Below are 16,370 nucleotides of genomic sequence, written 5' to 3' on the forward strand. Positions count from 1 at the left end.
ACAGACACAGAGACAGAAAACAACTACCCACAAAACCAACAAGGAAAATGGCAACCTAAATAGGCTCCCCAATCAGAGACAACGAGAAACAGCTGTCTCTGATTTGGAACCAATTCAAGCCACCATAAACCTACAATCCCCTAGACCATACCAAATCCCAATAGATAGACAACACCCCTAGACAAGCCAAAAACCCCTAGACAAAAACAAAAACTAAACAAACCACCCTTGTCACACCCTGACCTAAACCAAAAAATAAAGATAACAAATATAACTAAAGTCACCCCCCCCCCCAAAGGTGCGGACTCCGGCTGCAAAACCTAAAGATATAGGGGAGGGTCTGGGTGGGAATCTATCCACGGTGGCGGCTCTGGCGCAGGACGTGGACCCCGCTCCACCTTAGGGGACCCTTGCCTCCGACCCCTGACTGGGGACCCTTGCAGCGGGCCCCGAACAGGAGGGCGACTCTGGCAGCTCCGGACAGGAGGGCGACTCTGGCCGCTCCGGGCAGGAGGGCGACTCTGGCCGCTCCGGGCAGGAGGGCGACTCTGGCAGCTCCGGACAGGAGGACGACTCTGGCAGCTCCGGACAGGAGGGCGACTCTGGCAGCTCCGGACAGGAGGGAGACTCTGGCAGCTCCGGACAGGAGGGAGACTCTGGCAGCTCCGGACAGGAGGGAGACTCTGGCAGCTCCGGACAGGAAGGAGACTCTGGCAGCTCCGGGCTGGAGGGAGACTCTGGCAGCTCCGGACAGGAAGGAGACTCTGGCAGCTCCGGGCTGGAGGCCGTCTCTGGAGGCTCCGGGCTGGAGGCCGTTTCTGGAGGCTTCGTGCCATGTCTCACCCCTGGGGGCTTCTTGCCATGGATCATCACTGGAGGCTTCTTGCCATGGATCATCACTGGAGGCTTCGTGCCATGGATCATCACTGGAGGCTTCGTGCCATGGATCAATTTCCGGATGAACCTCCGGAAATAGTTGGCGAACCCCATGAATCACTGGACTGCTTTCACGGAGTTGGGGATGGGCCATGACCTGACTGTGCTGACGCGTTGCTCCTCCATCTCCACTCCCTCCGTGGATATGAGTTAGCCCAAAAAGGACACGGTCAGCTGGAAAAACAAAAATTTCTCTTGTTTAACATATAGATCATGCTCCAACAGTCTTCCCAGCACAGACCTGACTAACAACCTGACTAACAACCTGACTATGCTGGGCGCGGTCAGCAGAATAGACCAAAATGTCGTCTATATAAACCAATGCCCCTCTTCCCAGCATGTCCCGAAACACTTCGTTAATAAAGGTCTGGAAGACTGAAGGAGCATTAGACAGGCCAAAGGGCATTACGAGATACTCGTAATGGCCCATGGTCGTGGAAAAGGCCATTTTCCATTCGTCGCCTGCACGAATATGCATCAGATTGTAGGCGCTCCTCAAGTCCAGTTTCATGAAGTACTGGGCCCAATGTATTTGTTTGATGATGGTTGGGATGAGGGGTAAATGATAGGTGAACTTAACGGTGGCTTTATTCAGTGTTCGATAATCAATGCAGTGGCGCAGTCCCCCATCTTTCTTCTTAACAAAAAAGATGCTTAAGGAGGCTGGTGACGTAGATGGGCTGATAAAACCCTGCTGGAGGCTCTCCTGTACGTAGGTCTCCATGGCCTCGGTCTCTGCATAGGCGAGGGGATAGACGTGTCCTCTTGGGAGGGCTGCATCAGACAGCAGGTCAATGGCACAGTCCCAGGGGCGATGAGGCGGCAGGCGTGACGATTATCCAGTGCTTGAACCGGAATGAGTGACTGTAGGGGATTCAAAGGAATGCGTAATGCAATGGCCAGTGCACTATCTAAAAGATTCCCAGCAGCTCCGGAATCAATCAAAGCTAATGGGAGTGAGGGGCTAAGGTGTTCAGGGAATTTAATGGGAAAACACACTGGTTGAGTTGACAGAAAAGGAGGGGAGACCTTGCATCCTACCTGGGTTGGAGCAGGGTAATTCCCTGGCTTGTCACCTCCTCACCTATTAGTGGATAGAGGGCAGGTCGGGGAGAAATGACCCTTTTCTCCACAATAGGAGCAGAGGCCCAGAATCCTCCTTCTCCTACGCTCTGGCTCGGGCAAATGTGCAGAGCCCACCTCCATTGGCTCTAGCCACAGAGCGGGTGTAGCCATGGGCTCCAGATTCCGCGCAGGTCTTCGTTGGGACCGCAGAAGGTTGTCCAACCAGATCGCCATGCTGATGAGCTGGTTGAGTGACAGGTTGTCATCACGGCAGGCTAACTCCATCTGTACCTCCTCCCGCAGTCTGCTGCGGAACACGGTGACCAGAGCCGACTCGTTCCATCCGGTGGAGGCCGAGATCGTGCGGAACTCCAAGGCAAACTCTGAGGCGGTCCTAGATCCCCGGAGTACTTGGAGTACGCGCTCACCTCCCTCTCGGCCCTCCACAGGATGATCAAACACCGGGGGGAAGAGAAGGGTGAAGCGCTTGTAGGACTCGACCTCTGGTCCGCCTGTTTCCCAGACCGCGGCACCCCAGTCCAGGGCCTGTCCGGTCAGTGCCAAGATGACATGGCAAACCTGTCTCTGCCGGAGACAGCCTCGCCGTAGCGTGCGAGGTACAGGTCTCATTGCAGAAGGAATCCCTTGCATCTTGCAAGCGCTCCGGGAGGGACAGGGGTATTCCGTGGACCGGCTCAGATGGGACAGAGGCAGGTAGTGGTGGTGTGGGGGCTGGTGCTGGAACCGGTGCTGGAGACGGGAGGGACTGCACATTCCCCTCCAAACGTAGGATGGTTACCGGCACGCTGTCCATGGCGCTGCCGAGTCTGGAGAGACAGTCCTCATGATGCTGGACTGTCTCTACAATGGTCGCCAGCTCTGCCTTTCCCACTCTCTCCATTTAAAGTAGTCGATTATTTTGTCACGCTGTATAATGATAGGAGACAAGCGCAGGAATACGTCATCGTTTTTTTTATTTCTCCACCCAAAATAAAGTACATCATAAAAACAATGGGGACGAAGCCCAAAACAAACACATATATAAATAAAACACAGGGATGTAACCCAAACAAAAGAGCGAGGTGTAAACCTCTAAATAATACATGGGATGAGACCCGTAATAACAAGTGCACAATAACACGTAGCATGAAAGCAGATTTTTATTCAAATTAAAAGCCCAATGAATATTCGCCTTTGTGTAATGATTTAACTCCCTCCGCTTGTGGGACATTTATTTTGAAGGCACGTATAAATAGCAACTGCTTGAGGACAGACAGTGAATGACAGTCTGACACATATGTCACAGTTACAAATAGAAGCTAGCTAGAAATTGTGTAAAAATTAGTTTTTCTAAGATTTCAAAGAAAAGGAAAGTAGGCAATGAATGTAGGATGTTCCAGCAAGAGTGGACATGGAGACATTTCTTTATTGAGGTATCAGGGAAAGCTGTGTGCTTAGTGTGCAAAGAGAGCACAGCTGTCTTGAAAGACTACAACTTGTCTTGACACTTCCAGACAAAGCATGCAGATACATATAGGAATATGTCTTCTGAGCAGAGGGCAAGTGCATCAAAATAGTTTCTCAGCTTTCTCAGTTGCAAAAGCAGCAAGGACTTTTCACAAAACTGCATTCAGCAAACGATGGAATTGTGAGAGCTAGCTATGTACTGTCCCACAAAGTTGCTAAACATAGCAAGCCATTCGCTGAGGGCGAATTCATTAAAGAATATTTAATTGACTCTGCAGCAATACTTTGCCCCGACAAGAAAGAGCAGTTTCAAAATATTTCCCTGTCAAGACGAACAGTGACATGGCGTGTTGAGGACATCGCAAAGAATATGGAACACTTGTCAATAGGGGGGCGCTGTTTTCACTTTGGAAAAAATCGTGCCCAAATGAAACGGCCTCGTACTCTTTTCTAGATCATACAATATGCATATTATTATTACTATTGGATAGAAAACACTCAGACGTTTCTAAAACTGTTTGAATTATATCTGTGAGTAAAACAGAACTAATTTTGCAGCAAACTTCCAAACAGGAAGTGAAAAATCTGAAAACGAGGCTCTGTTTCAGGGCCTGCCTATTCAACTGGCTTTTATTTATCGATATGCATGCACTTCATACGCCTTCCACTAGATGTCAACAGGCAGTGGAAGGTGGAATGGGGTGTCTAGCTTGATCTGAGGCCGAACAAGAGCTTTTGGAGTGACAGGTCCGGAATTTTTTTTGTCTTCGAAGGCGCGCTGGGGAGCTCGACATTGTCTTCTGAAAAGCGTTCGGTTTACACGGCGAATATCTCCGTCTCTGATTTTATTTGATACATATGATAATAACATCATAAAGTAGGTTTTTTCAACCGAGTTTTATCAGTTTATTCAACGTTTATTGGGACTTTTGGAGTTTTCCGTTCTTTGCATCAAGAGAGGATGGGAATGTTATCAACCTTGGCTAGCATTGTGGCGCGAATTCGTCAGAAGAAATGGACATTCTAAATCAAACAACGATTTATTCTGGACCAAGGACTCCTTGTACAACATTCTGATGGAAGCTCAGCAAAAGTAAGAAAACATTTATGATGTTATTTCGTATTTCTGTGTAAAATGTTGACTCCTATTCTCCGCCGTTTTGGTGAGCGCTGTCTCACAATAACGCAAGCTGTATGTTATGGTAAAGTTATTTTTAAAAATCTAACACAGCAGTTGCATTAAGAACCAGTGTATCTTTCATTTGCCATACAACAAGTATTTTTATGTAAAGTTTATGATGAGTTCTTTGGTCAGATTAGGTGAGTGTCCAAAATATCTCCGGAGATTCTGGTGAATCGATGCTACGTATTCACAATGTATAACCAGGATTTGTAGCTATAAATATGCACATTTTCGAACAAAACATAATTGTATTGTATAACATGATGTTATAAGACTGTCATCTGATGAATTTGTTCAAGGTTAGTGATTAATTTTATATCTTTTGCTGGTTTTTGCGAAAGCTACCTTTGCGGTGAATAAATGCGTTTGTGTGTTTGGCTATTGTGATAAGCTAATATAATTCTATATTGTGTTTTCGCTGTAAAACACTTAAAAAATCGGAAATATTGGCTGGATTCACAAGATGTTTATCTTTCATTTACTGTACACCATGTATTTTTCATAAATGTTTTATGATGAGTATTTGTGTATTTCACGTTGCTCTCTGTAATTATTCTGTCTGCTTTGGTGCTATTTTTGATGGTGGCTGCAATGTAAACTATGATTTATACCTCAAATATGCACATTTTCGAACAAAACATAAATGTATTGCATAACATGTTATAAGACTGTCATCTGATGAAGTTGTTTCTTGGTTAGTGACTAATTTTATCTCTATTTTGTCGGTTTTGTGAAAGCTACCTATGCGGTGGAAACATGGTGAAAATATGCGGTTGTGTGTTTGGCTATTGTGGTTAGCTAATAGAAATACATATTGTGTTTTCGCTGTAAAACATTTTAAAAATCGGAAATGATGGCTGGATTCACAAGATGTTTATCTTTCATTTGCTGTATTGGACTTGTGATTTCATGTAAATTATATTATATGATATCCCTGTCCCGTTAGGCTAGGCTATGCTAGTCAGATGAGGAGGATCCCGGATCCGGGAGAGAAGCGGTAGAGGTTAAAAGACAAGGAAAAGGATTTCACCTATTTCTCCTTGGCCCTGGATGAGAGATGCACGTGACACGGCGCAGTTGTTGATATTCTTACGAGGCATAACCCCAGACATTGAAATTACAGAGGAGTTTGCTTCAGTGCAGTCAATGAAGAGCACAACCACAGGGAAATATTTATTGGAGGAGGTTAATAAGTGTGTGGCAAAGCTGGGACTGAGTTATCCAATGTGACCACTGATGGGTGCCCAAACTTGACGGGAAAAAACTTTAGGATACAATATGAAGTAGCTGAGTTGAAACCAGATCAGAAATGGATTTTCCTGCATTGCATTATTCATCAGGAGGTGCTCTGTAAATGTGTTCTGAAAATGAGCCATGTTGTGGATACAGTCACTAAAGTGGTAAAGAGCAAAATCTTTAAACCACAGGCAGTTTGTCTCACTGTTGTAAGAGACAGAGTCAGGTCATGCAGATCTCCCCTACCACACAAACGTGAGATGGCTGAGTTTGGGGAAGGTGCTTTAAAGGGTGTGGGACCTGAAGTCGGAGATTGCTGAGTGTTTGCAAATGAAAGGAAAATATGTGTATTTCCCTCAACTGCAAGATAAAGAATGGTTGGCTGATTTTGCCTTCACCGTGGACTTCATGGCCCTCATGAATGAACTGATTTCCAAACTACAAGGGAAGGGCCTTTTTGCAGATGTACAACCCTGTCAAAGCCAACAATCTCACCCACCTACCAACACTACTAGTCTGTTCCCTATCAGGTGACCAGCGGGAGAGGTATATATCGCTGCTGCGTGCTTTGAACGGTGAGTCTTCTCATCGTTTTGAGGATTTCCAAGTGTTGGAAAATGACATGCTGTTGGTTTCCTCTCCTTTCACCTTGTGGATAATGCTCCCACTGACCTGCAACTTGAGCTTATAGATCTTCAGTCTGATGCAGTGATTGGAGAACTATTGAAAACAATGTCACTGACAAGGTTCTATGCATCTCTCGATGAACAACATTTTCCAAAGATTAGGAGATGTTTGTACTGTTTGGGTCAACCTATGTATGTGAACAGACATTTTCAGTGATGAAATATAACAAGTCAAGGCACACAAAAATAATATATAATCTACATTATAAACTGGGTGGTTCGAGCCCTGAATGCTGATTGGCTGACATCCGTGGTATATCAGACCGTATACCATGTGTCACGTTCGTTATAGCAATGAGACCAAAGCGCAGCGTGATTTGAATACATCTTCTTTAACTTCTACTTGGTACTCATCCCGGATCCGGGAGCACCCTCATCAGTAAAAAAGCTGACTAGCATAGCCTAGCATAGCGCCACAAGTAAATACTAGCATCTAAATATCATGAAATCACAAGTCCAAGACACCAGATGAAAGATACACATCTTGTGAATCCAGCCATCATTTCCGATTTTTTTAATGTTTTACAGGGAAAACACAATATGTATTTCTATTAGCTAACCACGATAGCAAAAGACCCAACCGCATATTTCCAAATTTTTTTTACTGCATAGGTAGCTATCACAAATTCGACCAAATAAAGATATAAATAGTCACTAACCAAGAAACAACCTCATCAGATGACAGTCTGATAACATATTTATTGTATAGCATATGTTTTGTTCGAAAAATGTGCATATTTCAGGTATAAATCATAGTTTTACATTGCAGCCACCATCAGAAGTCTCACCAAAGCAGCTAGAATAACTACAGAAACCAACGTGAAATACCTAAATACTCATCATAAAACATTTATGAAAAATACACAGTGTACAGCAAATGAAAGACAAACATCTTGTGAATCCAGCCAATATTTCAGATTTTTTAAGTGTTTTACAGCGAAAACACAATATAGCATTATATTAGCTTACTACAATAGCCAACCACACAACAGCATTGATTCATGCACGTTAGCGATAGCGAATAAACCAGCAAAATATATTAATTTTTTCACTAACCTTCTCAAACTTCATCAGATGACAGTCCTATAACATCATATTACACAATACATATATGGTTTGTTCGAAAATGTGCATATTTAGCGGTACAATTCGTGGTTGAACAATGTGAATACTAGCCAAACAGCACAAAATAATCTGGATATATTTCTGACACTCACATCATCTAATCAAATAACTAATCATATACTTTACTAACAAATACAGGTTGGACAGCAAATTAAAGATACACTAGTTCTTAATGCAACCGCTGTGTTAGATTTTTAAAAATAACCTTATTACGACATACAGCTTACGTTATAGCGAAACAGCGCCCGAAATCTGGGCGGAATATAGTCTAAACATTTTTCGACAGAAATACGAAATAATATCATAAATGGTTCCTACTATTTGATGAGCTTCCATCAGAATCTTGTACAAGTTGTCCTTTGTCCAGAATAATCGTTGTTTGGTTGTAGAATGTCGTCTTCATCTGTGGAATTAGCTAACAAAGCTGGCCATGCGGCACGGAACTCCAACTCACAATAACGCATTACAAACAAAATACCGAAAATCGCAATCAACTGATATAAACTGCTATAAGTCGGTTTAATATAACTAGTTTATGATGTTTTTAACACATATATCAAATAAAATCAGAGCCGGAGATATCTAACGTCGATAACGAAAGGTTTTCAGAACGCAATCCAGGTGACCCTTTCGCGTCACGGTGAAGAAAGAAAAGAGTTATCGCATCATTCCAACCGGTCTTATTCGGCCTCAGATAGAGATATACACCCCATTCCAATTCTCACTGCCTACTGACATCTAGGGGAAGGCGTATGCAGTGCATGTAGCCCCATAGATTCCATGCAAATTAATAAACTGACCCTGGAACAGAGCCCTCGATTTCAGATTTCTCACTTCCTGACAGGAAGTTTGCTGCAAAATGAGTTCTGTTTTACTCACAGATATAATTCAGGTTTAAACGGTTTTAGAAACTAGAGAGGGTTTTCTATCCAATAGTAATAATAATATGCATATTGTACGAGCAAGAATTGAGTATGAGGCAGTTTAATTTGGGAACGATTTTTTACAAAGTGAAAATAGCGCCCCCCCCTATTGACAAAAGGATAACCCCATAAACATACAAAAACCCTAGACATGACAAAAAAACATTTATCACCCTTGTCACACCCTGACCTAACCAAAAATATTAAAGAAAACAAAGAATACTAAGGTCAGGGCGTGACAGTACCCCCCCCCCCCAAAGGTGCGGACTCCCGGCCGCACACCTAAGCCTATATGGGAGGGTCTGGGTGGGCATAACTCCGCGGTGGCGGTTCTGGTGAGGGACGTGGACCCCCCGCTCCACTTCTGACTTGGCCCACTTACGTAATGTCTCTGGAGCGGGAACCCTCACCACCGACCCCGGACTAGAGGACGCCACTGGACTGATGGTTGAGTCTGGAGTGAGTGGCGCCTCTGGACTGGAGGGAGACTCTGGCGCCTCTGGACTGGAGGGAGACTCTGGCAGATCCGGACTGGAGGGAGACTCTGGCAGATCCAGACTGGAGGGAGACTCTGGCAGATCCGGACTGACGAGCGGCTCAGGCAGCTCCTGACTGACGGGCGGCTCAGGCGGCTCCTGACTGACGGGCGGCTCTGGCGGCTCCTGACTGACCGTCGGCTCTGGTGGCTCCTGACTGACGGGCGGCTCAGGCGGCTCCTGACTGACGGGCGGCTCAGGCGGCTCCTGACTAACGTGCGGCTTAGGCGGCTCGTGACTGATGGGTGGCTCAGGCGGCTCCTGACTGACGGGCGGCTCAGGCGGCTCAGGACAGACGGGCGGCTCAGGCGGCTCAGGACAGATGGGCGGCTCAGGCGGCTCAGGACAGACGGCGGCTCTGGCGGCTCAGGACAGACGGGCGGCTCTGGCCTGGAGAGAGAACCTGGAGGGAGGAGACGGAGAGACAGCCTGGTGCGTGGGGCTGCCACAGGACCCACCAGGCTGGGGAGACCTACAGGAGGCCTGGTGCTTGGAGGAGGCACCGGAAGGACCGGGCTGTGGGGGAGCACCGAAACTCTGGTGCGCAGCCTTGGCACCACTCCCCCAGGCTGGATGACAACTCTAGCCCGGACCCTCCAGAGTGCAGGCACAGGTTGAACCGGGCTGTGGGTGAGCACTGGAGATCTGGTGCATACTACGCGCACCTCTCCCTTAGGCTCAATTCCCACATTCGCCCGGCACGAGCGGAGCGCAGGCATAGGACGCACTGCACCCTCCCAGCGCCCCGGAGACACAGCACGCAGAGCAGGCGCAGGATACCCTGGACCGAAACGGCATACCGGAGACCAGACACGCTGAGCCGGCACAATACGCCCTGGCTGGATGCCCACACTCGCATGACACTTTCGGGGGCTGTCCTATAGCGCACCGGGCTATGGGCGCGTACTGGCGACACCGTGCTCTTAACCGCATAACACGGCGCCTGACCAGTAACGAGCTGCTTACAATAAGCACGAGGAGTGGGCTCAGGTCTCCAACCTGACTCTGCCACACTCCCCGTGTGACCCGCCCCCCCAAAAAATGGGGGCTGCCTCTCGTGCCTGTTGCGCTGCCGTGCTGCCTCCTCATATCGCCGCCGCTCAGCTTTCGCTGCCTCCAGCTCTGCCTTGGGGCGGCGATATTCCCCAGCCTGTGCCCAGGGTCCTTTTCCGTCCAAAATATCCTCCCATGTCCAGGAGTCCAGAACTCGCTGCTGCCCGATACCAAGTTGCTTGGTCCTTGGTTGGTGGGTGATTCTGTCACGTTCGTTATAGCGATGAGACCACAGCGCAGCGCGATTTGAATACATCTTCTTTAATGAAGAAAGAACACTGAACAAACTATACAAAAACAATAAAACGAACGTGAAACTATATAATAATTGTGCTGACACAGGCAACTAAACTGTAACGCTCGTCGTTGGGAGAAAGAGAGGAGGACCAAGATGCAGCGTGGTGAGTATTCATAATGCCTTTTAATGGAAACGAATACTCAAACAAAACAACAAACTAACAATAAACGAGAATGACACGAAACGAAACAGTCCTGTCTGGTGAATTACACAAAGACAGAAAATAAACACCCACGAAACACAGGTGGAAAAAGGCTACTTAAGTATGATTCTCAATCAGAGACAACTAACGACACCTGCCTCTGATTGAGAATCATACCAGGCCAAACAAAAAAAACAACATAGAAAACGAACATAGATAACCCACCCAACTCACGCCCTGACCATACTAAAACAAAGAAATAACAAAAGAACTAAGGTCAGAACGTGACAGTACCACCCCCCCGCCCCCCAAGGTGCGGACTCCGGCCGCAAAACCTTAACCTATAGGGGAGGGTCTGGGTGGGCATCTGTCCGCGGTGGCGGCTCTGGCGCGGGACGTGGACCCCACTCCACCATAGTCATTGCCCGCTTCAGTGGCCTCTTTAGAGCGGCGACCCTCGCCGCCGACCTTGGACTGGGAACCCCAATAAAGGACCCCACTGGACTGAGGAGCGCCTCTGGACTGAGGGGCAGCTCCGGACTGAGTGGCAGCTCCGGACTGAGGGGCAGATCTGTACTGAAGGGCAGCTCCAGACTGAGGGGCAGCTCCGGACTGAAGGGCAGCTCCGGACTGAGGGGCAGCTCCGGACTGAAGGGCAGCTCCGGACTGAGGGGCGGCTCAGGCGCCTCTGGACTGAAGGGCGGCTCAGGCGCCTCTGGACTGAAGGGCGGCTCAGGCGCCTCTGGACTGAAGGGCGGCTCAGGCGGCTCCTGACTGAAGGGCGGCTCAGGCGGCTCAGGACAGACGGGTGGCTCAGGCGGCTCAGGAGAGACGGGCGGCTCAGGCGGCTCAGGACAGACGGGCAGCTCAGGCGGCTCAGGACAAACGGGCGGCTCAGGCGGCTCAGGACAGACGGGCGGCTCAGGACAGACGAGGCGCACTGTAAGCCTGGTGCGTGGTGCCGGGAACTGGTGGTACCGGGCTGGGAACACGCACCTCAGGGCAAGTGCGGGGAGGAGGAACTGGAGGCCTGGTACGTGGAGGAGGCACCGGATAGACCGGACCGTGGAGGCTCACTGGAGGTCTCGAGCACCGAGCCTGCCCAACCCTACCTGGCTGAATGCTCCCTGTAGCCAGGCCAGTGCGGCGAGGTGGAATAGCCCGCACTGGGCTGTGCTGGCGAACCGGGGACACCATGCGTAGGGCTGGTGCCATGTACCCCGGCCCGAGGAGACGCACTGGAGATCAGATGCGCTTAGCCGGCTTCATGGCACCTGGCTCGATGCCCACTCTAGCCCGGCCGATACGAGGCGCTGCTATGTACCGCACCGGGCTCTGCCTGCGCACCGGGGACACTGTGCGCCTCATGGCATAACACGGTTCCTGCCCGGTCCCTCTCTCCCCACGGTAAGCACGGGGAGTTGGCGCAGGTCTCCTACCTGACTTCGCCACCATCCCCGTGTGCCCCCCCCCCAAGAAATATTTGGTGCTGCCTCTCAGGCTTCCAGCTGCGCTGCCGTGCTGCCTCCTCATACCACCGCCTCTCGGCTTTAGCTGCCTCCAGCTCTTCACGAGGGCGGCGATATTCTCCAGCCTGTGCCCAGGGTCCCTTGCCATCCAGAATCTCCACCCAGGTCCAGGAGTCCTGCGATTTAGGCCGCTGCTGCTGCTGCTGCCCGTTTCCACGCTGCTTGGTCCTTTGGTGGTGGGTGTTTCTGTAACGCTCGTCGTTGGGAGAAAGAGAGGAGGACCAAGATGCAGCGTGGTAAGTATTCATTATGCCTTTTAATGAAAACGAATACTCGAACAAAACAACAAAACTAACGATAAACGAGAATGACACGAAACGAAACAGTCCTGTCTGGTGAATTACACAAAGACAGAAAATAAACACCCACAAAACACAGGTGGAAAAAGGCTGCCTAAGTATGATTCTCAATCAGAGACAACTAACGACACCTGCCTCTGATTGAGAATCATACCAGGCCAAACGAAAAAACCAACATAGAAAAACGAACATAGATAACCCACCCAACTCACGCCCTGACCATACTAAAACAATGAAATAACAAAAGAACTAAGGTTAGAACGTGACATAAACATAGACAATCACCCACGAAATACTCAAGGAATATGGCTGCCTAAATATGGTTCCCAATTAGAGACAACGATAAACAGCTGCCTCTAATTGAGAACCAATCTAGGCAACAATACACATACAAAACACCTAGACTTGTTACAACCCCATAAACATACAAAAACCCTAGACAGGACAAAAAACATATATCACCCTTGTCACACCCTGACCTAACCAAAAATAATAAATATAACAAAGAATACTAAGGTCAAAGTTAAAAAACCTGGGGATTTTCAAAACCTGCAACCAGTTTCTTGTCAGGGGGAGAGTATTTTATTGCTGCCACGTCGCCTCAAATTTCACAGTGTTTGAAATCACTGTTTGAGGATGTTATCGGATAGAACTTTTTAACTTTATATATTTTCTACAAAACTTAGAAATGTGCCATTTTCACATGTAGACACTGTTATTGTTCTAATGATAAGGAAAATGAGGTTGAAAATTAGTGGAGTTGCCCTTTAACAATGTAACGCTTCTGGAACTTCCTTGTTGAATATACACAGACACACACACTCTCTCTCTTTCTCTTACTTTCTTTTCCCTCTCGCATAAGTTTGGTTATGTTTTATATTCATTAGTAAAGTGAGTACACATCTGTCTCTGAAGCACAAAGATGCAGTTATACAGTACATCACATTTACATTGAGTTCACAGAATGCAAATTAGAGGTCGGACCAGTGACAGTCTCATGAACTATTTTGAAAGGGAGACAAAGCGTATTAGTGTGTATTTTTATCCATATATATGATGACTCATATAGGTTGTCATCATAGCAGAGTGTTTATTATCTATCAAAGCTCAATAATGATTGGAAAAACAGAATTATGCAGAGTTCAGTTTTAGAGCTCTCTTCATTCAGGGCCTGCAAAACATACCAGCCACCCATTAACCTCATCTAACTCTTCATTTAACAGAATCTCACATCAATATTTTTTTATCCATTTAATCCTTTATTTATAGATGTGATGCCATTGAGATAACAAGTCTCTTTCACCTGTTTCAAGTAGGCAGCAATCTTTTTATATATATATACTGAACAAAAATATAAACACAACATGCAACAATTTCTAAGATTTTACTGAGTTATAGTTCATATAAGGAAATCAGTCAATTTAAATAAATCCATTAAGCCCTAATCTATGGATTTCACATGACTGGGCAGGGGTGTAGCCATGGGGAGCCAGGCCCAGCCAATCAGAATGAGTCTTTCTCAACAAAAGGGCTTTATTACAGACAGAAATACTCCTCAACATCCCCCACTCCCACCCGCCGTCAGACAATCCCACAGGTGAAGAAGCCGGATGTGGAGGTCCTGAGCTGACTTGGTTACACGTGGTCTGTGGTTATGATGCCGGTTGGACGTACTGCCAAGTTCTATAAAATGACATTGGAGGCAGCTTATGTTAGATAAATTAACATAAAATTATCAGGCAACAGCTCTGGTGGACATTCCTGCAGTCAGCATGCCCATTGCACGCTCCTTCAATACTTGAGACATCTGTGGCATTGTGTTGTGTGACAAAACTGCACATTTTAAAGTAGCCTTTTATTGTCCCCAGCACAAAGTGCACCTGTGTAATGATCATGCTTTTTAATCAGCTTATTGATATGCCACACCTGTCGGATCGACAGATTATTTTGGCAAAGTAGAAATGTCCACTAACAGGGATGTAAACAAATTTGTGCACAACATTTGAGAGAAATAAAAAATGTTTGCGTATGGAACATTTCTGGGATTGTTTACTTCAGCTCATGAAACATGGGACATTTTACATGTTGTGTTTATATTTTTTAGTTCTTTGTGTATTTTGTATTCATGTAACCTTAATTTTGATAATTTTGAGTCAAGGTTTATTTTACAGATGAGGCCTGTATACACATCAATACGCACACCAATATTCACATCAATATTCATATCAATATTCATATCAATAACAAAAATCAAAACACAATCATATAAAACAAACACATTATTCAGTAAAAAGGTCCTCAGTCAGCCTTTTGAATTTCCCTAGAGATACCAATTCATCCAATTATAGAGAGCTTTGGAGTTTTTTTCACAAGTAAGGTGCAAAAAATGTACTTTCATACCATACTTACAGTGGGGAGAACAAGTATTTGATACACTGCCGATTTTGCAGGTTTTCCTACTTACAAAGCATGTAGAGGTCTGTAATTTTTATCATAGGTAAACTTCAACTGTGAGAGACGGAATCTAAAACAAAAATCCAGAAAATCACATTGTATGATTTTTAAGTAATTAATTTGCATTTTATTGCATGACATAAGTATTTGATCACCTACCAACCAGTAAGAATTCCGGCTCTCACAGACCTGTTAGTTTTTCTTTAAGAAGCCCTCCTGTTCTCCACTCATTACCTGTATTAACTGCACCTGTTTGAACTCGTTACCTGTATAAAAGACACCTGTCCACACGCTCAATCAAACAGACTCCAACCTCTCCACAATGGCCAAGACCAGAGAGCTGTGTAAGGACATCAGGGATAAAATTGTAGACCTGCACAAGGCTGGGACGAGCTACAGGACAATAGGCAAGCAGCTTGGTGAGAAGGCAACAACTGTTGGCGCAATTATTAGAAAATGGAAGAAGTTCAAGATGACGGTCAATCACCCTCAGACTGGGGCTCCATGCAAGATATCACCTCGTGGGGCATCAATGATCATGAGGAAGGTGAGGGATCAGCCCAGAACTACACGGCAGGACCTGGTCAATGACCTGAAGAGAGCTGGGACCACAGTCTCAAAGAAAACCATTAGTAACACACTACGCCGTCATGGATTAAAATCCTGCAGCGCACGCAAGGTCCCCCTGCTCAAGCCAGCGCATGTCCAGGCCCGTCTGAAGTTTGCCAATGACCATCTGGATGATCCAGAGGAGGAATGGGAGAAGGTCATGTGGTCTGATGAGACAAAAATATAACTTTTGGGTCTAAACTCCACTCGCTGTGTTTGGAGGAAGAAGAAGGATGAGTACAACCCCAAGAACCCATCCCAACCGTGAAGCATGGAGGTGGAAACATCATTCTTTGGGGCTGCTTTTCTGCAAAGGGGACAGGACGACTGCACCGTATTGAGGGGAGGATGGATGGGGCCATGTATCGCGAGATCTTGGCCAACAACCTCCTTCCCTCAGTAAGAGCATTGAAGATGGGTCGTGGCTGGGTCTTCCAGCATGACAATGACCCGAAACACACAGCCAGGGCAACTAAGGAGTGGCTCCGTAAGAAGCATCTCAAGGTCCTGGAGTGGTCTAGCCAGTCTCCAGACCTGAACCCAATAGAAAATCTTTGGAGGGAGCTGAAATTCCGTATTGCCCAGCGACAGCCCCGAAACCTGAAGGATCTGGAGAAGGTCTGTATGGAGGAGTGGGCCAAAATCCCTGCTGCAGTGTGTGCAAACCTGGTCAAGAACTACAGGAAATGTATGATCTCTGTAATTGCAAACAAAGGTTTCTGTACCAAATATTAAGTTCTGCTTTTCTGATGTATCAAATACTTATGTCATGCAATAAAATGCAAAGGAATTACTTAAAAATCATACAATGTGATTTTCTGGATTTTTG

This window comes from Salvelinus alpinus, chromosome 4 (genome assembly GCF_045679555.1).
Source record: "Salvelinus alpinus chromosome 4, SLU_Salpinus.1, whole genome shotgun sequence".
Taxonomy (NCBI): Eukaryota; Metazoa; Chordata; class Actinopteri; order Salmoniformes; family Salmonidae; genus Salvelinus; species Salvelinus alpinus.